Below are 27,816 nucleotides of genomic sequence, written 5' to 3' on the forward strand. Positions count from 1 at the left end.
TTTACATGCAAGTTGATTTGTGCATTTCAGCTTTTAGCTGACACCGCTGGAATGCGATGAGAAGCACTTAAAACAAATGACAGCCGTGAGTGTACCCTAAATGTTTAAATATTCTCAATCCCTTTTATTGTTTTTATTATTTATCCGTTTACTACAAAAACTACGGATTTTCCAGCAAGGCCATTTGCACTTAACTAACTTCTGGTGACATCTACTCTTGATTCCCATGTTCTTCACACTGTTCATGTACTTTCATCTTCTTTCTCTCTATCCATCCCTCTCTCTCTCACTCACTTTATAATGGGGCAAGTCACAGATAAGTGACTAGATTCCACTAGGTCCAGGTCCTGGGAGGTTGAGGCCTCTCCTCTCCTCAGCTCCCAACCGAACAGCAGGTTGTATCATTTGCTCTGGGTGTAGGAGTTATGGATGTGTGCGCGTGCATGCATGCACATGCTGATAATGCTCACTCAGCCAGTTAATAAATGCCATAGCCAAGCTTGTTCTCTTAGTCCATCTGTGTGAACGTGTCCTCTGCCTTCATATCAAGAAATTTAAATTCTGTCTCCAGCATTATGCTTAGCTTTGCCACAATTTGCACTGCGGCTGCTTATGCGTAGGATCCCTTGTGACCACTGCACAGCAAAGGCACCCAGCGTCCTTATAATATGCAACTCCATATGGCTTTGTACTGCATAATCTAGTACTGTGTTTTGAAGATTCAGTGCATTTGCAGATACTGTGTGTGTGTGTCTGAAAGCATATTCTTCTCAATGGCACACCCATGCTCACATAACCATCCTCAGGTGAAGTCTCACATTTGAAGATATTCTTTAAAAAGAAAAACTCTTCAATGTGGTTAATAAAAAATAAAGTGTATTCAATGTTAGAATTTCAAATAGTCTTGCTGGGTTTGATTTTTGGCTCAGTCCATCCTTTGAATATTTCTACCTTGGGGGTTGGTTGGCGGGAAACCACAGCTTCCTTCTGAGAATTTTGTCAGATGGTGTAGGTATGGACAATTCTGACCCTTGTGCTCCTTATTGACCTACGAATGGTGCCAACCTAAAAATGGAATATGAATCCCTCATCTGTTCTGGTATGTCAGCAGCACACTCTCTGTTGTAGTCCCTCCTCTGTAGATGCCGTACTTTCAGAGGGCTCACTTTTGGGGCCCTGTGTATCTGCTTCACTGATGTAAGAATTTCAGAAAGACTGGCTTGAGCTGATGAGGCCTGGTGATCTAAAGCGAACAAAACATGTTTGCTCAGCCTAAGAGCAATCTGTGCTGTGTGTTTTTTGTCCAGCTGCAGTTTGGAAGCTATTTTCTATGGGCAAGAGTAAGTGGAGATGGAGATCTTGTTATCTGTGCTCTCTAGGGGTGGGGAGATCTGGACTGACCTAGGTTCTCTAATTTTGGTCACTTTTCTCTCATGCAGGAGAATAGAACTTTTCACCCTGGCCTCCTCTTCATTCTTCTTTCCTGTTGCCCTCCTGTTTCTTTCTCAGCTGTGTGTGGGCTCCAGTGTTACTGAAGAGCACTCAGTCTCTCAGTTATCTCAGGCAGGTAGTGAATAAGGTTATTCAGTTACCTCCTTACCCTACTTAAACAGAGGGATTCAAGGAACCTCAGGTTGACTGTACAGAGTAGTGTTGAAGGAAGGTAGCTGCTCCCTTATAAAATACCTTTTTAACCACTACGGTTTGTTACTCTGAAAGCTTTTTATAGTACCTCACCTTTCACAAATGCATTTCCTGTGTGTATTTTTTCAAAACCTAGTTGTAACTTTGAAGACAAGGAATTCCTTTGGTATTAACTGATAATTAGCCCTTTCACAGTTCAGAATCAAATTAGAAGTTGTTGGATGTGAAGAAAAGTTCCACTGGTCGAGAACAAACGAGGAACAGGGCCCACTGCGTGCAGCTTGACGAACCTGCTTAACGAGAAGCACCATCGCCTTCACCTGGCTTCGACCAGTCCCCAGCCAACCTCTGCTATTGGATGGCCACTTTTGAGTAGCGCAAGAACAAACAGAAGCTTTATAGTATTACAACAATGTCCAAGTATGCTCTATGTTGACTTAATATTATGACATAAGACTGCATTATGCAAAAAAGAACATATATTGCGATTATAGTACCACATATATTGCGATTGAGGTTAGTTGTTCAAGATGCAGATAACAAAGCAATTGTGATACGTTATAGGGTCGATTTGCATATTTCACATTTCTATAATATCAGTATTGCAAAGGCCAATATCATAGCAATGAACAAATTATGTATTGTGCAGACCTAGTGTTGATTAATTCAGTTCCAAACTGGAATCTAAAGACCATTTGCAAGCCAAGAGCAAACAAGATGTCGGAGGCATAAATGTACCTGCTAAACCTCTGTGTGCTGACGTCCAAACAGGCTCCGAGTCGTACAACAGAAATGCATTTAACACACAGATATTGAAGTACACTGCAAAATTAGGCTGTTGCTTTCTGTTGTTTGTCTTGGCACCTGATCATTTTGAAGTCAGCATGCAGAACTTTGCTGACCCCTTTGCTCTTTATTGTCAGGAGCCAGGAACAGCACCTGAGAAGCAAGAGTAGCTCAAACAGTCCTCATGTGTATCTGGTGCCCCCCGGACGTAACACGCAAACACCCACTCAAAAGGAACAAGTCTATACTTCATATGAGCATGTTTTTTTTTTTACTTTACCCCTAATATATACTTGAACCCTCCCACATGCGTGCACACACACACATACACGCACACTGATACACTTCTTCAGCTACCTTTAGGGGAGCTGTGACCTTTAGCCCTTTGTGGAGAGAGGAGCTAATATTTTCTAGGAGGCGTGTACTCAATGATGATGTCTTTGCCACTGCGTGTCCCCAAGCGCACACAAGCACAGCATGTGGGAAGAAAAGGTCTCCGATTGGTCCACTTTGACCTGGTGCTCACTTGCCTTAAGGGTGGGATATAACCTTTTCATGACTGTGGAAGGCATTAATGAAGATGTTAGCTGCAAGGAACTAAAGTAAATACAATTTCGCTTGCCATAAAGCAAAGTATAATTAACAGCAAGGTGAAAAGTTAAAATGAGAATAGAAATTTCAGCTGGAACTGCTATCACATCATCATGAAAGTGTCTATTAGAACCCAACTGACTGAACGCCTACATTAAAGCTATATATATATATATATATATATATATATATATATATATATATATATATGAAAGCTATGTCAAAAAGGTTGGACATCATCTTTCAGAAATAGTTCCTCTAAATATTTATGAAAAGGGAGGGGAAAAAACACAAGCTGTAACTTTGATACAAACTCTGTAAACACACAGCTGAAATCTTATTATAAGTAGTCGAAAATACTTGACAATATAGGTATAAAATATACCAACAGCTCATAATAGTAATGAAATTGGGGTTGCACAAAATAATGTTTGTCTATCGTTATTGGCTTCCATATGAGATGTCTGGCCGTATAACTTTTTTTTTTTTGTAATTGAATGCTGTTTATATTTAGAGGCACACCCTGCAGGTGTTTGAATCACCTCATTCATACATTTCAAGAAGCGTAAATGATTTGAGGTCTAAACAGTATAGATTAGTATGAAACCATACCATATATCACATCACAAGGGTTCACCAGTGTGACATAATATAATCAGCTTATGTAGAAATTTAATCACGGGGTAATCTTTTGTCCATATTGTGGAGCCTTAAACTAAAACTACCAAGCTGATGCCAGAGTTCATGCTGTTCCATTTAAAAATGAGAAAGTGACTGCACACTACCGACAATATGAATGTATTTCCACTTTGGGATATCAGGTGATGAGAAGAGGAAGTTGACACGTCTATTTATGAGTTGAATGTGAATTCACCATGTCCTAGTTTAGGTTATTTTCTGTGTATGGGAATTATAGAAGGTAGTTGTGGTTTCACAGATGAAAAAGGATCTTTAGTGATAGAGTGCAGTTTTCCTACGGTCCCTCAGGTGGCTGCATGGGATTTGCTCCAGCTGAAGCCGTAATAATGAACCTGTGATGAATTATGTATTGGGTGTATTAGGTATGAATTCGGTGCTGTTTGCACGTAGGGAGCACGGTGAGATGTCATCGTTTCGTCGTCAATGACCAACGGCGAGAGAAACGCGACGGTGTGCAAGAGTACGACAGTCTCTGCCGTGGTGTGGTGTCGCGGTAAAATCTGGATGCTGGAGATGTGCACAGACTACACTTTTTATGTTTCAGATAATGAGGCTAAACGTGTGAATGCACTGGATCAGGTCACGAAAGTGTGTGTGTGTGTGTGTGAGAGAGAGCTTTGAAAACAGTTTAATTATTCAGGGTTGGAGTGGCTCCTGAGTGTTCTAGGCTACTCGAACTGCTGCTCCCACAGTCAAGGCTGAAGCAGAAAGGGGAGCCAGGCTCCAGCCAGGCTGCTCAGGATCCACCCCGAATGTTTAATTTATACACAGCCACAAGCTCTGCCCCCAGATCAGCTTCAACTGCAAAGGCTTAAATCTGATGATGCAGTGTCTCCTGACTTCAGATCAGCTGCACAGAGCAAGCTTATTTTTCAGCTTGAAAAAGATGCCTCAGAAGAAATAAGTTATTCCAAAAATCGACCTGACTTTTACACCAACTTCAGTACAAAGTATTCTTTGGCATGTGCCTGCCTAAGTTGTTAACTGTTGAAATTAGAGAATTCTGAGCTTAATTTGTTGACAAATTGGCTACTGATTTGATGTCCATTAGCACATCTGAGCCTCCATTACACAGAAAAGATTACTGGCAATAAGCAATAGCATTATCAATAAATGGTTTCATACACGCATTAACTGAAAAAATTCAAGAACTCACTGAGACTCTCCACTGAACATCTGTATGAGTTTGAGACTAAGTTTTGGAAATTGCCCTTCTAGGCTTTATTTTTCAAGGGAAGGGCCCAGTGCTGAGTACTTGTACACGGTTATAGCTGCTCTCTCCTGATTTCAACCACAGTGTTGTGCCTCATCTGACCCTCTCATTTTGTCTCTCATATGATTGACACACTGCTAATGGCTTAATTATGCAAGCTGCCTTCTCGGCCTGGTACAGTATCCTCCCTCTCTGACACGCACACTCAACATCAGTGGCTCCTTCTGTCCCCTCCTTCTCTTACACACACACACATGCACGCACAAGCTTTCTCTCTCTTTCTAAACAGGTTGAGTGTATGCAGGTTAGCAGGTGGCAGACATTGAAAATGAATGGAGCTGATGTTACACTTATCAGTTTTCATACAGAGGAATATAATATGACTTACTGCATATGCATCTGAAATAGCTGTGTATGGATTCTAGTTTCAAAGTTTATTTACAGAACTGAACTGACTGCCTGCTGTGTGAAAGGTGTGATTTTGAATTCAGCCCTGTGCTGTCATGCAGGACCAGGACAGAGAATAGATGATCGCCAACAGGGAGGACTCCTGGTGGGGGTCAAATCATCATGACCTTATTACACAAAATATGAAAACTCGTATTTGGTGAAGGGGGAAGGGGTAGAAGTGGCATGAGGGAGAGAGAATACCCATGAAAAGTGTAACGCCTTGTGTCTGAATGTGACTCACTCTTTTGATGAGTACAGTAGGTGTCTGCTCTTTACGCCCTGGTGATCATTCATCCTGAATTGCTGTCATTGCCACCCCCGTGGTTTGGCTCACACTCGTTATGTGTGTGTGTGTATGCGTGCATGTGCGTGCATTGCTCTACTCTCTGGTTTGGTGCCAGTGGCATCGGGAGGGCAGCATGTGACTGAGAGAAACCATGTGATCTGTGCATGTGATGCCTCAATTTTTCTTCTGCTCTGCAATTCTCCTCTCATCCCTCTCTCTCTTTCTCTTTCTCTCTTTCTCTCTCTCTTTCTTGTGGTGAGTCCTGTGTGAAATTTGACTCCACTCCATATTTTAAGAAATAATTACATCATTCAATACTTCATTCATTTTCTTTCTTTCTCTCTCTGGTCTTTCTTTGTTTCTCTGTCTCTCTCTCTCTCCATCACTTCCCCAATTCTTTCCTCTTGTTTTTCATCATCACCTTGTCATGTGTTTAGATGTGACTGTTGCACCTGCTCATATGTCCTGTAAACTATAACTATTAGTAGGAACTGTGCCGGCATGATGATGATGGAGTGGGGCTTATTTTCCAAGTGGACATTAAGGTTCCTCCGTGAAGGTCCATCCTCCATACCCACCAGGGAAGTGCAAGAGTGCCGTGGCAAATTTGAGCGGCTTTACTGTCCGTGAAGGTGGTCCTCTTGTGATACCCACATCATGATCAGGAAGGCTGGACGCTTCTGGGTGCATTCTTTCAGGAGCTTGGCGAGTTTCTCACCATGCATATTTGGGACCAAGTGGGATCACGACGTATCTTTGGAATCAGGCGGAGTCACCACGCAACTTTTGGGATCAGGTGGGATCACCATGCAACTTTTGGGATCAGATGGGATTACCACGCATCTTTGGCATCAGATGGCAGTGGTTCACAGCAAGACAGCAGTACAGTCGTTTCTACCTGGCACAACGTCCCTGCACAACACTTGCAACACAGCAGTCCTGTGGTCAGAAAGTGATGTCTGATGAGGGGTTGACACAAATTATGCAGGGAAAGAGATGAGCTTGAGTCTGTAACTGCAACCCCCTTCCCATATATATATATATATACACACACACCCATACACACCCCCAGAGGCAAATGCATGCTGGCTTGTCTATGACTGAACTTTGTACTATTCCATGTTAGAGGACTCCTCTTCTTCATGTATGTATGTATGTATGTATGTATGTATGTATGTATGTATATATATATATATATATATATATATATATATGTATAGGCTATGTATAGTTGAATCATACCAAGGTTTCCTCTTCTTGCTTGATGCTGGAGCTGTGGGTTAAGAGGACCCCCCCCCCCTCCCCTCGATTGCACTGTGATCATGAAGGGCATAACGGGATGTGGCCTTCTGCTCTGTCCATGTCCCCAAGTAAACCCTTTCTCTGTGTCTGGGACAATTAAAGCCTTCAGCTCTTGGTACAAGCCACGCAGTGCAGCAGTATAATGGTGCTCTGCTATGACTGGTCAGCTAATGTGGAGAGTAAATGCTGCTCATGTGAGCTATGTTGCTTTGAAAGGCCTGGGCAAATTCTATGTTTACTGATTAGAAGGATAAGGTTTTTTCACATCAGCACTTTGCCTTAGCAAAGCTCGTTCAAAGTTCTCGGTGCCCTTGATGATCTTTGTGCATAAATGCTCTGTGCTCTGTTGGGACTTGCAATAACGCCCTCATTGATTTTATTTGCCATTTTATAATTTAATGTGTGCATAAGCGGCTGGTGACTGACTAACTTCAGACATACTCTCTGTGGACAGGGAAAGATGAATGAACACTCTAGCCAAACAGAGCCACAGGCAAAGAGAGGGCTAGGTAGGTTTCCTAGTGAGAGAGGCCTTAGTCAGCTTGAGGTTGTGTGTAAGTGAGCGAGCCACTAGTAGGTTCAGGTACTCAGTGATTACTCTGTCCCACTGAGCCAACCATCTGTTCTGTGAGGAGTGCGTGTGAAATTTGTGCTTGGTCACGGAACTCGGTGTGTGTAGAGAGGGGGAGGGAGTGGGCGAGTAGTTGTTTTCTTTCTCACTTCATAGCTAGAGCAGGCAGAGTCTCTGTAGTGCCCACTGATCATCAGGTCTCAACACACACACACCCCTTACTTTTTCTTCAGTTGAACATATTACATGTACATTCTCAGTGGGTTTTCCTCTCTCTCTCTCTCTCTCTCTCTCTTTCTCTCTCTCTCTCTTTCTTTCTTATCCTCTTCTCTTCATAGGTTGCCATTTTCATGATTCTCATTTACTGCTGTTTCATCACAGTGAGCCAAACATCTGCTTCTGACCGTTAACTGAGTAAAGTCACTGGGTGTCTGTGCACGAATGTGTATGTAAGTGAGGGAGAGATTTTTATTCAGTAACTCCCTCTTTGAACTTGGACTTCAGTGGAAACACTTCCACAGTTACAGCTTGTATCAACTATGACTGCCTACTTTTTTCTTTATTTGTATATCTCCAGGGCACTTGCATTTTGCAAGACCTGCGTCTTTCAGGCAGTGTTGTACAATCAAATGAAATTTTAGTTAATTCTGGACTCAACACCCAGTCTGCACTAAGTCACCACACAGCCATATAGGCGCACTGTGCACTTATGAATATGAAGTCTCTGTTGGCTCTCTGTCCCATACAGCAAAAGCTTCTGTCCTCCAGAACCAGACATGAGTTGCTCTACACGGACAAGCCCTGCCCCCAGTACCAACCCACACCCAACATGCACACAAACGTCTCCTCTGCACCAACACAGCAATAACTGTAATGGTGAAATCTAATCTCTAGTCATGCAGCACTTGTGTGTGTGTGTGTGTGTGTGTGTGTGTGTGTGTGTGTGTGTGTGAGAGAGTGATGAGTGATTTGTCTTGTGGGGGACAGTGTGACATCTTGTGGGGGACAGTGTGACTCGTGTTCCTGCATGCCTGAACAGGAGCTACTGTTGCTTGGAGCTTGTAATCAACACTTGCCTGCTGCTCTGAGCTGCTGGTCCTGCCTCGTGCCCTCCTACGTCCTGCTCTTCCTGATGCTGGCGTGTGTGCTTGTGGAGTCCTGAGCCAAAACGGACGACGTGACATGGATCTGTTATGTGTTAGAGAGGGTGGAGGTAGCATGTAAAGTGCACAGCAGCATCACAGTGACACAAATGGGGTCACCTCTTCCTTTTCCTCCCTGCATCTCTCCCACTGCAGATGAACCAGCTGCTTGCCTTCCCAGAGTCATTCAACGTGATTGGCGAGATGATGGGCAGCTGTGTCTGTGTGTGTCTGTCTCACGGATGCATAAAGTGGTTTCTCCTCCAAGGCTCAGAGGAAAACCGGGTCTTATCTGTCAGACTCACAGCTAGTATGCACATGCTTATCTCTAGTCACTTGTTTATAACGTGACAGAGCTGCGTGTATGAGTGAGTGTGCGTGTGCATGTTTGTGTATGTGTGTGTGCGTACCGGTGACTTCTGGGATCTCATTAATGTCTGTGACAAAGCAGAGCAGCTGAGACGGAATTACTGGAGGTGTGTGCACATGGTAACATACAAACCTTGAGGGCTTCACTGTTGTTCCATTTCTGTATATCAGGTGTGTGTGTGTGTGTGTGTGTGTGTGTGTGTGTGTGAGAGAGAGAGGTCAGATTACATGGTTACAGATTCCCGATTACTTCACTGTTGCAGCACGTCAAGGTTTCATCACTGAAAATGGTGTTGTAAAGTTGCCACAATTAAGGTTAAGTACTTGACTTGTAATCAGAAGGTTGCTGGTTCAAGCCCCACCACTGGCAAGTTGCCACTGTTGGGCCCCTGAGCAAGGCCCTTAACCCTCAATTGCTCAAGTTGTACTCAGTCATAAGTGTAAGTCGCTTTGGATAAAAGCGTCAGCTAAATGCCATAAATGTAATTGTTTTTGGTTTGCTTATATTCTAAAGGAATTATGCCAGTGGTTCATTGCTGTAATATAATTATTAGAGCTGACGTAACTGCAGTCTGAAATGTAAAGAATTTTTGTAGCATCCATGCTAGTGGTTACTAGCAAACCCATCATTGTTGTTGAGCTATAGAATACAAGGAGGCTCCAAGGTCATTTACTAAGCATGCACATTCATAATCAGTTGTCATATTTTGGTGCGTGTGTTTGATTACTAACGAAGTAATCTGCTTGTTGCCTGCAGAGTAGTTGAGTGCTATGTTTAAATACAATCATTAGATTAAAGAAATGTGAAATTCAGTACATGCAAAATTACTTTTCTTTTGTGACACGTGTAAAACACACCAAACTCAAAAGCAATTTGCTAAAAGATTTCTGAATTCGTGTCAGAATTCAGTACGGCCTACCCTGAAATGAAATTTGAGTTCTAGCCCACAAACACACGTTAACCTGGCTTTTTGGGGATACCATGAACACTCCGAAATGTCTTTTCCCAAAGAAGATGATGAAGTAATGATCAACCAGTTGCAACCTGTCTGCGCCGAGTAGACTGCACTGATGTTAGAGACGGGCGCTTCCTTCTCAGGAGCTGCAGTACTGGAAGCAGCTGGTGAAGATGTCCATGCTGTGTCAGAAAACGTGCTGAAGTCGACCGGTGCAGCCGAAGGTAGCGACCCATGCCTTTTCATGTGCTCGCCTCACATTCGCGTGCTTCTTGTTGTTGAGCACACTCTCCCTTATTTCATGTGTTCCTCCAGAATCTTGCTTGTGTGTGATTTATTATTGTGCAACTGTGTTAAACTGCAGACTGAACTTAAGTCATATAAGGGCTTGTTCACACGTTTCTGACTTGCTATGGGGCTTACTTTGGTATTTACTTACAGCTAAATATATCAGATCTTCTCACATTTGATCAGAGCTCTTGCTTTTAAACCAGTTTGATGCCTTCTCATTCCTATTTGTGATGTAGTCACATAAATGGGAAATTGTATTGTCGCATAGTACATAGTACACATCCCTATTTCAGCTTTCACCAGGTAATGCAACAGTGTATGTCACAAAATACACTCTCACAAAATCTATCACTATATAGCAAATAGGAGAGAGTTGTTTGGTTGTATTAAACGAAAGTTTGTTTATGTGTAGTGCTTGAGTTATGTGCCTCATTTTGTGACATGAACGCTGAAACTATACTTTGTTTTTTTGTTACCTGAGTTTTTTATTCCATGCTCCAGATCAAAGTTCACAGTCTTCTAAACCCAGTGACTCAAGCTTGCCCTAAGCGTCCCTTAACTACAAGCATAGGGTCACCACTTTACTCCATCTTTCATGGGTTCTCTTGTTTTAAGCAACACAAGGTAGACTGTGCCATTTGGAACAGGGAGGTCATTGCTCTCACTGTGAATTGACGGTCTCTCGCTGTGCCTTCACTGTCTTTCATTCTACATCACTGTGCCTTGCCGGTCTCTCACCGAGTCTTGATTGTCTCTCATTGTTTCCTCCCCTGCCGCCCTGCTTATCACACTCTCTCAAGCTCGGTCTCTGTCATTCTCTCCATCAAAGACGTGCTAATCATGCCTTTGTCATGGTTGTAAACTTTATGCCCACCTTCACACCCAGCTCTGGCTTTTTCCTACATAACACCACCCATTCCCCAACTACCTTTGCTCTTTTAAGACCCGACCAGCTAAATTCCACTTTACCAGCACACCTCTAAACTTGGGCCCAAGCAGGGACTGTTGTATGGAAGACAAATGGCTACTTCCCTTCGGTAGTGTGTTTGTTTGTTTTTTGTTTGTTTTGTTTTGTTTTTTTTGGTAGGTATATGTATTTCTGAACTTTGGTTTGGAGGTGTGACCTCTTTTCAAAGAGAAGACTCTTTATGTATCTGTATAGGTATTATCTGAGGGTCTTTATGTACTGGCTTAAGCATCAATTTGCTGCATACTGATTCGCATTCCTTTTTTGAACCAATTGACTGGCTTTTGAGAGGCATCTCCCAGATGCAAATGTCTATCAAAGCAACTACCTGTCTTTAAGGTGTATCATTGTTACTGTGGTAATAAAGGCCTCGCTGTTTGTCCTTGAAAGCACTTACTGAGCTTGACTGGGACTGGAGTTCACATCTTGACCCAGGACCAAGGTCCTGGGAGAGCTTTGGGAATACAGGGAACAGAATGAACTTCTCTGAATTACCTAGACTTAAGTCATGGTGTATTAATGGGCTCTAGCTATTCAATCCATGTCTACATTCCTTAAGTGCTCAGCTTGGCTTCAGTCATGAAACTATCTTGATTTCTCACTTGTTGCCTTGTGATAATATTACAGCTTTGCCACTTTCTGTAATGGTCCACCAGTCAGGATTGGAACTGAAAGTGTGTCTGGTCAGTAATGAAACTTAGTGGGGCAGAGCAGGCATTCATTCGTGAGTGGTTAATGTTTCCATGCAAAATGTTTACCCCCACCCACTCCCACCGAGAAGCCCTGTGCAGCATAAACATGCGCTGGCCTGCCCCCAAGGTCTCCCACCATGTAGCAGGCTACTAAACGGCTGACGCGCAGCTCCGAGTCTCTGACAAGCCCCTGCTCCAGCATTTCTCTCTTCCTAAGTCTATGTTTGGAGGACCTCCACAGCCTGCTGAAGATGCATGAACTCCAGCAGAAGGATTCCTTCAAAAAGACCGTGTGGGACTCTTGAGTGCAATGTATGGAACAGGAGCATTTAAGGGTTGTGTGTTTGTTTTATTTTGAGGTCATCCCAGGACATTGTACTTACGCTCTTTCAACCTTTTTGTCATGTTCACGGGAGCCTTCTCCCAGAATATTGACCTCTTTTGGTGTTCATAGGAGTTTGACCATTTGGGAAAGTTGGTGAAAAGTGTAGGGACTAAAGACTTTTTCATGTATTAACCATCAAAACAAGTAAAACTGCAAAAGATGCCACTATAGCACAATAAACTACAAGGCTACAGTGTTACGGTTCCTTTAATCAGAAATGACTACTGTGAGAGCAGGAGGCCGATGTGGTAGATGTGTGCAAACTGAGCTGAAGGGGTGAAGGGAGGTGATCTTTCCACCTCGCCGCATGTTCTGAGCTCACAAACCCCCATGTCATATTTCTCATCATTTGTCTGCCCTTCAGTTATCTAACCTCTCTAAGGCATGTGCTTGTGTTGAAATATTTACAAACTTTATGCTTTAATTCATGGAATGGAACTAGGCAACTCTCCACAACCAAACTAGAATTCTACTAAAATTCTTCTGCTAATTTTAAAAGCACCACATGTCCTTGGGCCTGGTTGTGTGTCTAAATTGCTCTCTGTGTGAAGTAGACTGGCCACCTGCCTCCTCTTGAAGTTATCTTTTAAGTGTTCCACAAAACAGAAGTAAACCTGCTTGTGAAACAGCCTTCAGTTTCTGTACTTCTAGGATTTGAAACAATCTTCTTGAGGTTTTCCTTTTACATATACGTGTGTGTGTGTGTGTGTGTGTGTGTGTGTGTGTGTGTACCATCAATGTGCCCGAATATCTGAATTTCATGAACTGCATACCGATAGGAAGCACTATGCAAATGAAATGTGGTTGGTTTATTGTACTGCTTGTTGTCTGAGATGGAGCTTATATATTTTGTACTTCTAGGTATCAGCATTGTTCCCTGTATTTTAACAGTATTCTAGTTCATTGGTATCTTGGACTCTATCCTACGGTAGTGGCTAGGATGTGTTCAATGAGTAAATGACACAGCACTTTTGCACAAGCGCGTCTGCTAAATGCCGTAAATGTAAATGTTGGTTGGAGTCCACCATGCTTAGGAATACTGCAGCTGTAAATTTCACGTTTGGATGCTGTAGTCTCGTCTGCCTACTAGAATAAAGGGATGAAATGATTGTTTATCACTTTCATGTTTTTCCTCATGGCACAGTGGGCTAGTTTGTATTTTTTTTATTGCATTTATTTATGAAGCAGAGAAACAACCTCTTTAACATAAGTCTGTCTCTTCTCGGAAACAAAGATTCTTTTGCTCTCTCGTCCTTCTACCACTTTGTCCAGTGTCTTCCATTCTGTCTAGTGTGTAATTTACTGTTTGACTTTCTTTGTCTCTCCCCACTCTCTCTCTCTCTCTCTCACCCCAGCAGTAGATGGGTCTGCATATGGATATAGAAGATTTGTTAAATTGTTTGAATTAAGTGGGTCGTTAGTGAGATTAATTAGCCTGAGTTCACCAGATGGAGGAGAGGAAAGCGAGCCTTGCCATTCAGTGCATACACACACACACACACACACACACACACACACACACACACACACACACACCATAGTTTTCTCTTCTTTGTCCCTCATCCTCCTTGTCTGGCAGACTTCAATTTCCACGCATGCTCTGTTTACCATTATCAAGAGTATCTGTTAAGCGTTCTTCCTAATATTCATATGGTAGTGCAATGTGTCATATATCATTTAGCAGACTACACTGATTTTCTGTAGTAATTCTCAATTAAACATAAGAAATACAATAAATAAAACTGCTAATATTACAAATATCCAAGAGGTGAAAGACTACTTTCAGGCATTTGCAAAAACAATTCTGTCTGTAATCTTTTAAGATTGTTAAAAGTAATTGAAAACCCTTCATCATCAACAGTACTCTTGTTCCTGCTCCTAATCAGCTGCTTCCACTTTGTTTTGGTTTTTTTCTTCCAGTCCAAGCAGGTAGGATTCCTTTTGAGCTTCATTGTAAATTCTCTTTGTAATTTAATAGGTAGAGGGATACAGTGCTTTCATTATTCTCTTGTCAGAATTGGGAAGAGGGTGGCTATAGTCCAACTGCTCTGGACCATTAGTGTTCTATGGTGTCATAGGTTTGGGTGATTTCAGTATGGAAAATGGCCCTTTTGCCAATGTGGGTGCCACACACAGACAAACACAGTAGCTGGCTCAGAAGTGGCTTGTAACCATGGAGATTGGCCATATTGACCGTGTACACATGGGGTCATCTGCGGGCTGAGCGCTGACAAACTGGTGAAGTTAAACTTTGACCCCCATTCCAGCATGAGCACATACCAGCTCTCTCTTTCTCTCTCTCATTCATTCTCTTTGGCTATATAATAATCTGACCTTCTTTTAATCCTTTATGAATATTTCATCATAATTCTGCTCTTCTTCTTTGTCTGTTAGGCCCACTGTGTGTGTCTTGTGTTTGCATTTGTGTGTGCCTTTAGTATGGCTTATGTCTTAGTTATATATCTTAGTATGTAAAGACCACAAAATGTGTGTTGTGGGTTAACTCATTTGTGTGCCTCTGTAATTGAAAATGGACTGACTAGGCGGAGGAAATATGGATATTTCCTGTATCCTCACTTAAGATTTATTGAGTTAACCAACCTCCCTTCCCTATTACTCTCAATGCAATTCAATTGGTGTAGCTGACCTCTGTGTTTGACATTTTAAACCTGACTGGTCCCACTTCACCAGAGCAGCTATTTGATTGGTCTCAGAAGACTAGCTGAATGACTGTCATTTATTTCAGACTGATCTTTGAGTCGACAGGTTTGTGTGTGACTACTCTTCTGTGGTTTCCTCATTTATTTGTTCTCTTAACAGCATATGAACTATGTAAGCCAGTCTGATCAGACCTTTATCTTGATGGTTAGTATGAGTGAATTCCTGTGGATTTGAGCATAATAATCCTGAAGTCTGACCCCCCCCCCCTAAAAAAACCCCAAACCAAAACAAAAAAAAAACATATATGCAAACAAACACAGGCACGCACACACACACACACGCACACACAGACACACATATTCATATATTACTCAAATTATTTGGTCAGCAAAGCCACTCAAATCTATACAATTACCATATTGGTCACTGCCTCAGGCCTTCTGGTCTCTCCCTTTTCTCGTTTCATGTAAACACAGATAAAAGAAGGGCATTGTGATTTAAAATAGAAACTGAAAGGACACACTATTGCCATGTGCCCCCCCCCCCCCCAACCCCCACACCTCACCTCAGGGCTCACGAGGTGCACTTCATTCCACCTCGCCAGCCCAGGGACTGTGAAGTCCTGAGCCTTCAGGAGCAGACCCATGAGCGCGAGCAGCTGCGGTCAGTCCCAGTGGCATTCCGCGTGGCCTAGCCTGATCAAAAACGTTCCCACGAATTTCAAATGTGTTGAGCCATCTCCCAGCATGCGTCGCAGGCTTCGTTTCACCCAGCAGGCAAACGGAAGGCTTCGCTGACAGGCTCAGAGTGCAGTACTGACGCTGTGCTTTCCCCATGAAGTTGTCTGCAGGGAGTTTGTTTAAGGAGAGCAGGAGAGAGACAGATGGGTAGGGTGGGGTATACTGGGGTCACTCGACTGCTGCTGTGAACCCGGGAGCCCGTGTTTGGAGGCTGCGTACACTTGGCCGAGCAGATGATACAGTGTTTGAAAAAGCATGATTTATGCACGGTCGTGGGGCTTGACTACTCTCACTCGCACATGCACGGTGAGAGCCGGGCAGTATGCGGAAATGGAGAGATCGTAGTTAACTGATAGTGTCACTCACATCTTTTTAAACCCTGTCATACAACCTATTCCTCCATTTTCTTTTTCTTCTCTGTCTCTGGCTCAAGAAAGCTGACCCCAAGCGGTTCCCCTGAAATCCGGCTAAAAGGATTGAGAGGCTGGAGTAGAGGGCCAATAGAACCTCTAGCCCTACTAAATCTCTTTATTCCTCTCTGTCTGCCTACTGGCCTGACCAGTACGTACGTGTGTGTGTGTGAGAGAAATTTTGAGGAAAAGAATGTCCTGACTAGGCAAACAAGTGAAAAGAGACACTCTTATTCCTCAGAATGGTAAAGTTTTTTTGTTTTTTTTCCTCCTAATTAGTTTAAATCAAATGAAGCACAAATAAAGAGCAAATATATTTATATTTTGTTACTGAAGTTAAGGTTCAGGTTTTGGGTAAGGCTTGGAGCATTCCTCTTAAATATAAATAGTTACTTATATAGATGACAAAGTGGATATGAGTGGTTTTGTAATCAGTCATGAGTGTTTGTACTCAGATTTACTCTCTTAGTAGGGGCAAAAGGCCCTATAACATAAAAATCACATGAAAACACATGAAACTCCTGAGTCTAAAAGATCTGGTACACAGATGTGACGTGTATGTGTGTGTGTGTGTGTGTGTGTGTGTGTGTGTGTGTGTGTTAATCACCATCACTGCTAGTGTGTGAGGGCAGGTGGTGGATGAGATGGTATCATTTATTAATCAGCCTGCGGTAATCAGATTCCCACAACAGAGCATCACTCACCCTCATGTGCTCAAACGCATGCTGCTCAATGCCCTCCCTGTCCTACACACGCTTCACTTCCTCTTGGTCATGTAAACCACCTGTACAGAACTAGTGTAGCAGCTCCAGGCTTCTCACAAACTAGAAGGCTAATGTTACGCAATGGGGCTTAACTCGCCTATCGCTCACCTCTGGTTACCAAGCCATCGGTTCATCCTAGAACAAGCGACCCCACGCACTGCACCCATTCACCCTTTTTTGGCTCCAGTGCATCTCATGAAGGGTTTGATAATTACCCGATGAATGTTTGAAGCGGCTAAATGCAAAGCCTATGCGGTCCAGGACAACGGGAGGGAAAAGCCTAAGTAAAGATGTGTGCCTTACCAGGGGCACATGACCAAGATCAGACAGTTCATTTTCTGACTGTTCGTTAAAGTTGATGTATTAGAAGCAAGAAAAATGGACAAGGATAAAGATCTGAACAGCTTTTGCAAGGGTTAAATTGTGATTGCTAGGTGACTGGCTCAGAGCATCTCTGAAACAACAAGTCTGCAAAACATACTGTTTTTCACTGGTAAGCAGTGGTTAATACATAGCAGAAGTGGTAGAGTGAAGGACAACTGGTGAACCGGCAACTGATGAACCGCTCATGGGTGCTCAAGGTTCATTGATGCATGTGGGACGCGAAGACTAGCCCATCTAGTCAGATGCTGCGGAAGAGCTTCTGTAGATTAAATTGCTGAAAAAGTTCATGCTGGCTATGATAGAAAGGTGTTGGAACACATGGCACCTTGTAGCTTGCTGATTATGGCGCTCCATAGACACAGTCTGGAAAGGGTGTACATGCTAACCCCTGTCTGCCACCAAAGTGCCTGCAATATTAGTAAAAGATGGGGAAATGTTGGCTCGGTGGTTACGGTCCTTGGCTTGTGTTTGGGAGGTTGCTGGTTCAGGCCCCTCTGCCACCGGTGTTGGGCCCCTGAGCAAGGCCCTTTACACTCAGTTGCTCCTGCCTAGGTTTGGGCTGCCTGTCAGTATCCTAACCCACACACGTTGATGGCGTGGCAGTCAGCAGTGGTATTCTGTACCTCTGTTCTACTGTGTGTGATGTGATGAATAGAAGAAGATGGCCCAGGTCTGATGAAAAATGTGTTCTCTTACATCAAGTGAATGACCAGGTTTGAGTTTGTTGCTTACCTTGGGATCAGCTGGCACCAGGACACACTATGAGGAAAGAGGTAAACCGGCAGCGGTAGTGTGATGCTCTGGGCAATATTCTGCTGCGAAACCTTGCATCATGTCATTTATGTGAATGTTTCTTTGACACATACCACCTAGTTAAACATTGTTGCAGACCAAGTACACCCTTACATGGCAACGCTATGATATTCTTTAATGGCAGTGGCCCCTTTCAGCAGGATTATGTGCCCTACCACACTCTAAAAATTGTTCAATAATGGTTTGAGGAAAATGAAAGAGTTCAAAGTGTAGACTTAGCCTTCAGATTCCCTAGAATTGATCCCTTTGAGTATCTGTGGGATATCCATGGAGGCTCCACCTCACAACTTACAGGACTTGAAGGATCTGCTGTTAAGGTCTTGGTGGCAGATACCACAGAACACTTTCAGAAGTCACAATGTTATGCAGGTGATTTTAATGTTATGGCTGATCAGTATATATGAGCATACTGAAATATTATCTGTATAGATGGCTGCATGATAAGGACAAAAAGATTATATTGTGGTTATATTGCTTTACTGTATTGTAAGAGCAATGTGTTGTGCAATATGTTAAAACGCATGTACGCACCCTTGATGTAACATGGTTAAAAACCAGCCTGCATTATTTTGATGAAAATTATTTCCGTCTGTTGGGTCAGCTGAACACTGTGATTCATTAAACACCCACAGAACACTCATCTGGAGTGGCTAAGGTTGGCCTGGATGCTTTACAGCACGCAATAAAAATTGTCATTTGTTAGAGAGTTAATATTTATACACAGCCTTCTGCATATAATCAGTATTGCAAAGGCCAGCTTTGTGGTAACTATTTTTCCAAACAATAGTGTGCAACCATAGTAGCAAACTATTAAATCTACCTATGCATTTCCACAATATAAACTTTATCCCTTGCTGTAATGGATATTAATGCCTGTCGAACATTGTGTAGTGAGGCTGCATTCATGTTCAAAAACTGTCTCCCCAAGCTTATACTGTTTATTGATTAGTTGATTCTATGGTTGATTTAATTTGTTACTATGGTGCCCAGAGGATTTTGCTTCTCTTTAAGGTTTGATTTGTTTTTTGTTTTTTTGTTTGCATGTGAGCTCTCTACATCACACCACTGTTCCACCATCAAGCCATTTTCCCAGAATCCTCTCTATTTGTGCTCTAACCCTAACGTCTTCATTCCGGGAAAGGAGAAGAAAAACCGAAGGATGACCTGCTGAAAGGAAACACATACACACACTCTCACACACACACTCACACTCAGACACACATTCCCCACCCCACGCTATGATAATGCTATCTTCCACTCAGTTCAAACCTTCTGAATGTAAGTAGATTAGTAGTCATAACCAGACCTCTAGGGACATCTGCCTGCAATTGTTTTGCCCTAGCTAATGCTTGGCCTTTTGGCCTTTTCCAGAGCAGCATGCAGTATTATTTTGCTGTATCACCCAGCAATTTACGATACACCCCACATTAATTTGAGTTACTTGATCACCAGTGTCCATGTAGCTTTGTAGACTGTAGAAAGAACACTGCAGGTGGCATCACTCAAGAGAAGCAGCTGGTCCATTGCATGCTGTGAATTACTGACTAAAAACAGGAAAACCCAGGGACCTGAAATTCCTGTTTGCAAAGTGCAAGGGAGGGTAAAGTGCTTACTGGTCCCTTGGGAATTTGATACATCTGATTGCATTGAGGGCATCTTCCTCTTTTGGGCTGCTGTCAGGCTAAAATGAGGTGGATGACTATCTGAAAGGATGACGTAGGTGAATACAGGAGAATGCAGGTGAGTTGGTGTTCCTGGGGCCTTAGGGCCTCACTTTCCATTCATACAAACACTTTATAGCAGCCACGTTCCTATATGTTACTTGTTTGTGTGCTTTTTAAAAACTCACTGTGGTGTTTTATTTAGGCTTTAAGAACTACACTCCTCTGCAGTTAAGTGTTTTGTCAGCTGTAACATGCCTGATTAAAGTTGTCAGCTGTTTGTCCAGCCTTTCAAGAGTAAATGTATGTGCGTTGGAGCAGTGAAACCATGGCCTCTTACCACTCCTGTCCAAAACAGCTTATGAGCTAAACAATCTTGTCCATGAGCAAGGAGGAAATGAGGTCACACACCCTGGATACTGTGCTTGGGCCTTTGGGACAAAATGATAAACATCAGATAGCGGCAGGGGAGGGACTCAGAGCTGGTGGAAACAGGCAAGAAAGAAATATCTGGTATCTTATTTATCAGTAAACAGATTCCAAATTTAGCCATCCTGGCATTATTATTGATTTTACCGTTTACCTTTTACCAATCTAATCACCTAGACAAAGAAGCCAATAGTCCTGTGGTTTTCTCAGCCCACAGTAGTCAAGCATTCAAGGCGGAAAAGCTTGATTTTTAAACATACCTTTCCTGTTACACCAGGTGTTGCCTGCACAGACATTCTGTGCAACTGATAGTGTTTAGCACAAAAATGTCTTGCCTCTTTTTTTTTTTAGGTCTGACATATAGCTGGTTTTACTTGATTACCCTCATTTCTCATTTCTCTACCTCTTTTATTGCCTGTGTTTTCCTCTCCTCTCTCTTCCACTTTCTTAGTGTTTCCCCTACTGAAGGCAAAAAAGGGTGTTGCTTTTCTAGGCACTCGAATCAGAAATAGCAGTGCGTCTTCGTGTGTGTGTGTGTGAGAGAAATTAGAAGCAGTGAAAGACCTCTTTGGTAATGGTCTATGACGATCTGGTAGTGTGGTGCTGTTATTTGCTGAACTGATAGAGGTGGGGTAGGTGGAGCTAAAATTGATCTCCTTGTGTGGGGTGGTAGGAGCAGTACAGAAATTATGCGTGTGTGTGTGTGTGTGTGTGTGTGTTGCACCAAATTATGTGGTTTTAGCCACACACCTACAACATGAACCACGGCATGGTGCACTAAAGTGGTCCCTTCCAGACAAAAACATTACTTTGATGAAATGGATGAAAGATATCCATGGCATCATAGTTCAGTTTCTTTTTGTTTTTTTCTCTGTCACTTCAGTCATTCATTCAACATTCTCTCTCTCTCTCTCACATGCACACGCGCACACACAGGTTTAGGTGACTGAAATGGAATCAGAATTGCTTGGATGTGATAATCTTACTCGGGTCTGTACCGATCCTCTCTAAGCTCTGATTTAATAAAATGTAGATGGCAACCAAATAAGCACTGATGTACACACATGTACCAAACATACAAATGGGCTTTATTCTGTGTTACTGGGAATGTAGCAGTTGTGTTGTTGGGAATCAACCTTTGCACACTGAACTCCCCATGCAAATTCAAAATGGTTGCAATGTCTCAGATGTGCCTAAGCTATAAGTAAACATTTTGTAGTTACCTTTTATTGGTATGATTAGGCCATTAAGTTTCTGAGGGACTACTTCCACATTCTGTTTAGGTGAGCGAATCACGTAGGGCCAGATTTCTTACAAAGCCTCAGAGAATCTAAATTTCACATTTGTATTCGGTTCTACCTCCTAGCACACCTGAGTCAGATCATTAGCATTCTGCAACTTCAGTTTACTTGTCTTATTTGTGCTTGAAGCTGGCTTTGCTTGGATTGGAGTGAGTTTAGCAGAACCACATCTTCCATTAGACAAAGAGGCAGGATCTTGCATAATCATGATGAGAAACTTATATGATGATAAATGTTTTGCATGAAACAGCGACAGAGCAGTTACATACTTAAAAATGGTTTTTAATGCATTGTAAGTGCTTTCATCTCCTGTGGTTTAACCACATCCAGTGAAGAGTAATTGCTACTATAATGTTGTAAGGTCTTTGAAGCAGCCACATTCTGGAGTAGTTAAAAGAATGAAAATACTATATCTCCTATTGCTCACTACATCATCTCCTTGGTCGCATCTCTTTTCAGAGCAGATTCTGACCAACACTGCTGATGCTTACGTGTGTAGAAGCATGTTCTACGTTCTCCTGGTGCTTAAAGGCCATTACTTCGCTTTCTCGGGGTATTTGCTTCACACCTGGTCCGGCTGACAAAAGTGAAACTGGAAACCGCATCTTGCATACCAGTCTCCTGCAGAGGGAAGAAATTGAGGCCTGGCAGTTGGCTCTCTGAACAGTGGCTAATTGTTATTTCAGTAACCTCATTAGCTGCGGCCTTCCACAGAGCTCTGTGCTTCTGTCTACCTACTCTCTTCCTTCCTGGGTGAATCTCCTGCTGCAGTGTGAACCCTGGAAAAAACGGAAATTCGATTCGGTCTGATTGAGAGGAAGGGAAAATAAAAAGGGAAATAAAAGGGAACGTATGAGAGAGAGAGAGGAAAAGCAGGAAGGGGAAAAGGTCGTAAGTGAAGGCAACCAGGAAGAGGCAAAGGAGAAGTCTAAGAAAAAAAAACAAAACCAGAAAATGAAATAAGAGAACAATATTTTTTGACTTCATCTAGAAAAGGACCGCTAAAAAGACAACTATGCAGTCATGTTGATGCTCCCAGCTGAGAAAGTAGGTCTTTGGAGAGTGAAATTTAAGGTTTTGTTATTTCTCTCACTCCTTTCTCATCGTGACTGGCAGGAACTCTCAGCAAGGCAATGAGCTGGAAAAATACTCAGTGATTTTATTCTCCCGCTCTACTTATTTCCCATTCAGGACTGCACCTCCAAGCTAAACACAGTTCAAACTTAAATATGGACAAAAAACACCTTGCCCCAAATGCCCTTTTCAACAAAAGGTCAACAGCAACAACAACCAAAAAATCTATTTATTTTAAGAATGGTTGCAAAGAATAGTTCCACTGAAGCCATTGGAAGAAACTGTGTGCACGCATGCGCGCGTGTGCGCGTGTGTGTGCGCGTGTGTGTGTGTGAGACATACAGTGGAAAAGTACAGCCAGTTTGTTAAGCCCTAAACAGCCCACAGAGATGCAAATATAACTCATGATGCTTGTTTGGAGGAAGCTGGGTGTTATTGCAGGAACATAACACAACTGGGATTCAAACCCTTTTTCAACCTCATAGCTACAATGGAAGCAGCGCTTTGAACACTTAATTGTAAAACTGTACACCTTTGGGCTTCAATATGAGTTGCGGGTGGTTCAATATTATTCTTATGTTGAATATAGACTATGAGTATCGATACCTGCATCAGTCTAAGGGGTGGTATGAGACTGGAGAACCAGCACACACACCCACACTCAGAGTGAACTTTAGTCAAAGGAATTGCTTGTCCAGAGGACGTGATGACAGTCAGATTTAGCATTAGTATGGGAGTGATGAGGCTAAAGCCTTACGGCCTGGCTCCTGTAGGGAATCTAGACTCAGTGCTAGAAATATTTCCACACATCAAATTTTAATGCCAAGCTCAGGTGCAGATAGTAGGAGCAGCCAGAATGAAGAACTAATACAGATGCTTCTTTTTACACAAGGTTTTTGAATGTGTAGTTGTTATATGTAATTCTATACTATATGTTGCACTATAGCCAATTGTTCATGTAAACGTCAAGATCTTGCTGAATCAACGCATACAGTGTTTGCTAAATTCTGTGCACTGCTTATTTGAATGTAAATGGTGATAGCAGGATGTGGGAAAGGGGTGTGTTTATCACTCCAGATGAGCACAGTTCCCTGGGGAGAGTTCATATTTATGATCTTCTGTTTGCCAGTTATTGTGTCCCAGTCTGACTGCTTCCTTGTTTTGCTGTACAAGAAGGTTCATAAAAGAAGAAGGATACATTATTCTTATCTAGACATACTTAATTCCTTTTTCATGCTCACAAATTGGCAATTAAACTTGTCAGAGGGAGAATCAGAAAAAAGTCTTTGCAAAGCCAGTGTGCATGGCTGATCTGATTATCCCAAATCCAGTAAAACCAGTGCTGGTTGCACTGGACTACTGGATTTATGGTCCCGGTTTTCATCTGTGTGCTGATACTAAATTGCATGTGCCATACCTTCTTCCCTTTCTGGTTTTGGTATTTTTGAAAGTTAATATGTAAAACTCATAATGAATACCTTTCTCTCTGGGTTTCCTCCTGCTACAGTTAGCTGTAATTAGCTAAATTACATTTAATTCTGTTATTTCGGAGCATGAGTGTGTGCTTGGGGAAGCTTTCTTGCAGATGCCCTTGTAAGGGAACCTCATTAAGGCTGATGTTGAACAGTGATGTGATCACCAAGGTGACACCAATAGAAGGCGGCAGCAGGTCTGTGCTGATGTGGCCCTAATAATTAATGAGTGCTATTAACAGCTCCCAATACCTTTAATTAAATTCCCACATAACTCACCTGCTCTCTGATCTAATGGCTTGGTCAGAATTACGTAAAGTCTTCCCCTAGCTTAATCTCTCATTTCACCTTTTTCTTTGATAATAGCCATTGTACCTTTCTCCTCACCCATATTCAGATTCTCACTAGCTTTCTATTCCATTTACAGCATTTAGCTGACACTTTTATCCAAAGCATCTTACAGTTATGACTGAACACAACTTGAGCAATTGAGGGACAAGGGTCTTGCTAAGAAAGCCCAACCGTGGCTACTTAGCATTGGTGGGACTTGAACTGGCAAACACCTGGTTACTAGTCTAGTACCTTAACCACTGAGCTACCACTGAGCTATCGCTGACTGTCCTCCATGCTCCTTATATTTGGACACAGGTCTTAATATGGCAGGTCCTAAGCTTTTGCACCTCCCTCTTGTCATTCAAAATAACAACTGAAAACCTCTTGCAGATTGCTTTTACTCAAATTTAGTGCCTTACTAAAAACACTGACCTGCCACTTTATTAGGTACACCTTGCTAATGCTGGGTTGGAACCCCTTTGGATTACCCCTGGATTACTTCTTTGTGGCATAGATTCAACAGGGTGCTGGAAACATTCTTCAGAGATTTTGGTCCATATTGACATGATGGCATTATGCAATCGCTGCAGATTTTTTTGGCTGAACATCCATCATGCAAAGCTCCCATTCCACCACATCCAAGGGGATATTGGATTGAGATCTGGTGACTGTGAAGGCCGTTTGAGTGTTGTGTTCAAGAAACCATTTTGAGATGATTTGAGCTTGTCACATGATGCATTATCCTGCTGGCAGTAGCCATCAGAAGATGGACATAGTCACCAACAAAACTCAGGTAGGCTGTGGCATTTAAACCATGCTCAGTTGTTATTAAGGAGCCTATAGTGTACCAAGAAAATATTCCCCACACCTCTGTTGTAATGAGTGGTTCTTAAGTTACTGTTGCTTTTTTTCAGTTTGAACCAGTCTGGCATTTCTTCTCTGGTATCTACAAGGCATTTTTGCCCAGAGAACTGCCACTCACTGGATATTTTCTCTTTTTTTGACCATTCTCTGTAAACCCTAGAGATGGTTGTGTGTGAAAATCCCAGTAGATCAGCAGTTTCTGAAATACTCAGACCTGTCCGTTTAGCACCAACATCCATGCCATCACAATCGCCTTTCTTCCCCATTCTGATGCTTGGGTTGAACTTCATCAGGTTATCTTGACCATGTCTCCATGTCAAAATACATTGAGTAGCTGCCATGTGATTGGCTTATTAAATATTTTTGTTAACAAGCAGTTGAACAGGTGTACCTTTGTGACTACAAAAAAAGAAATTTACTCTAGATTTACTCATTTAATTATCTCTGTTTAGAGTTTCTTTCTTGTTTTTCATTTTTTCTTCCAGTTTATGGGTGAGTCGATATTCTAGTTCCCACCAACTGACTAGCTAACCTACTGAAATCTACCAACCACATTGGGTGTGGCGAGCACATTCTTCCCCCAAGCACAACATATTTCCAAACTGCGCTCCATGCTGCAACAGAGGGCAGCCTAACACCCCCGGAGGATAGCTTTATCTTCCCTTCATCAGCAAGCACAAATGCACAAACGTCCATGATTGGCTGGTCTTGCAATGAATGCTTTCCTTCTCACCCAAACACCAATGGCTGTGGCATCATGAGGGCTCATGGTAATGAACCCCTGAAGATGGGTGTGATGTATGGGGCAAACACTTTAGAAACACTCTAGAAAAGGACAGCTAAGAAGACAACTATGCAGTCATATAAACTCTTGCAGCTGAATCTATAAGAACACTGCCGGCTCCTTTCTTTTAAGTTCATATTGTCCTGGGTTTTTAAAAACATTTTTTGCTACTATATTAGAATGTCTTTGCAGTGTTTTTGGTATTCTGAACTTCTAAAATTTTATTATTATTATTATTATCATTATTAGTAGTAGTAGTATGTTTTCCCTATTCCCATTTCCCTATTCTTACCCATTCACACACCTTGATTGATTTCAAAGCTCTTTTGGTTCTTCAGAGCCGCTGCACCTTTTGAAGCATCTGCTACTACGCGGGCTGTGCAGGCCCTGATGAGGCTGTTTCTTCTCATGACTGATGATTATCGAGCCAGAGTGGTGGCTGAGCCGGTGACTGATGACCTGCTGTCCCTGCGCCATCGTGGTGGCAGCGATCGTAGTTGCATCTTTTAATTGGGGGCTGTGGTCTGAGGTGTTTTATCTGTGCGCTAACTCCTCACCGTGGAGACAGAGGCAAGAAAAGCAAGTCATCTTGGAGGGCAACCCCCCCCCCCCCCCACTGCTGGCTGTTCTCTGAGTGCATGTGTGTAATGTGAACTCCTACTACTGTGTGTAGTTATTCTCTACTAGCTAGCATCTCTTGCTGAGGAAATTACCTAGTACAAAATATGTGGCCACATCTTCCAAATGTTTTTAATAGTATTTGTGTGGGTGTGTGGGTGTGTCAATGTGTGAACAACAAGCAACAAGGTGGCAGAAACCATTTTGACAACTTTCTGAGGCCTTTTTGTCATGCAGAAAATAAAGCGCTGGGTGCTTCAGGAGAGACCCTACTCGGCTTTGCCTGTCCCTCACACCAGCCCCCTAGCTGCTGCACCACCCAGACACCCCACAGGGGACGCCCTTGAATGCTTTGCAACTAACCAGTTCTCCCCTGTCCAGCCACTGTGCAAACATAAGGCATTTTCACTCTTTTGATAAGCGGGCATATGGCATGCCATGCACACAGATAAACATACACCACCTCCCCTATTTATTATGTCCCTCCCCCCCAATTCATTTTCCTGTTCTCTTCTCTTAGTTTGAAATTAAAACAACTGTCAAATTCGGCCTTTAATGGCGTGTGTGTGTGTGTGTGTGTGTGTGAAGGCATGATTCCAGGCAGGTATGAGAGTGTATGCAAAGGTTCCAGTCTGTAGCTGAGCACAATGGCTGCGCTGTTCCGAGCTTAACGGCTGCCTCAGGCTAATAACCCGCACACAGCCAGTCAGGTCTGCCGAGCCGAGTGGTGTTTTGGTGGTGTTGGCCCTCCTACATGCTATAGTGCCTGAAATTCTGCCATTTTGATTCTAAATGTACTGATACCCCAGAAACCGTCCTTCTACTGCTGCCTGGAAAAAAGCACTGCTGTGCCGTGAGCAGTTATTCTGCCTCTTGCTGCTAAACTAGGCTGTATATTTTGTTGTTGTTGATATTGGTGGTGTTTTTTGTTTTCTGTCATATTTTGTGAGGGCTCGCACTGTGTCTCACTTGTGTGTGTGTGTGCGTGTGTGTGTGTGCCCTCTTCGGCCAGGGCAGGCTCATCGATCAGCCCGTGCATAGCAATGACCTCACCGGGTCCGCACCGCCACGTCCCACGGTGTGTGAGACACAGCTCCTGTTTCAGTCAGCGAGGGAGAGGAAGAGCGAGCGAGGGGGCCAATTACAGCGGCTCAGACAGACTGC

At 42.8% G+C, this 27,816-nt stretch overlaps 1 protein-coding gene and 1 long non-coding RNA gene across 3 annotated transcripts in view; both read left to right on the forward strand.

Moving 5' to 3' along the window:
* The window catches only part of mgat4b (alpha-1,3-mannosyl-glycoprotein 4-beta-N-acetylglucosaminyltransferase B), a 74,523-nt gene that overhangs the window by 981 nt on the left and 45,726 nt on the right, over positions 1–27,816 (forward strand). The window lies entirely within an intron of this gene.
* Positions 52–27,785, forward strand: LOC145651776 (uncharacterized). Its single transcript, XR_014117742.1, has 3 exons — positions 52–85; positions 311–395; positions 27,670–27,785. It is a non-coding gene; the product is annotated as an uncharacterized LOC145651776 (long non-coding RNA).

Source organism: Electrophorus electricus, chromosome 16 (assembly GCF_041902795.1).
Source record: "Electrophorus electricus isolate QZ-2024a chromosome 16, ASM4190279v1, whole genome shotgun sequence".
Taxonomy (NCBI): Eukaryota; Metazoa; Chordata; class Actinopteri; order Gymnotiformes; family Gymnotidae; genus Electrophorus; species Electrophorus electricus.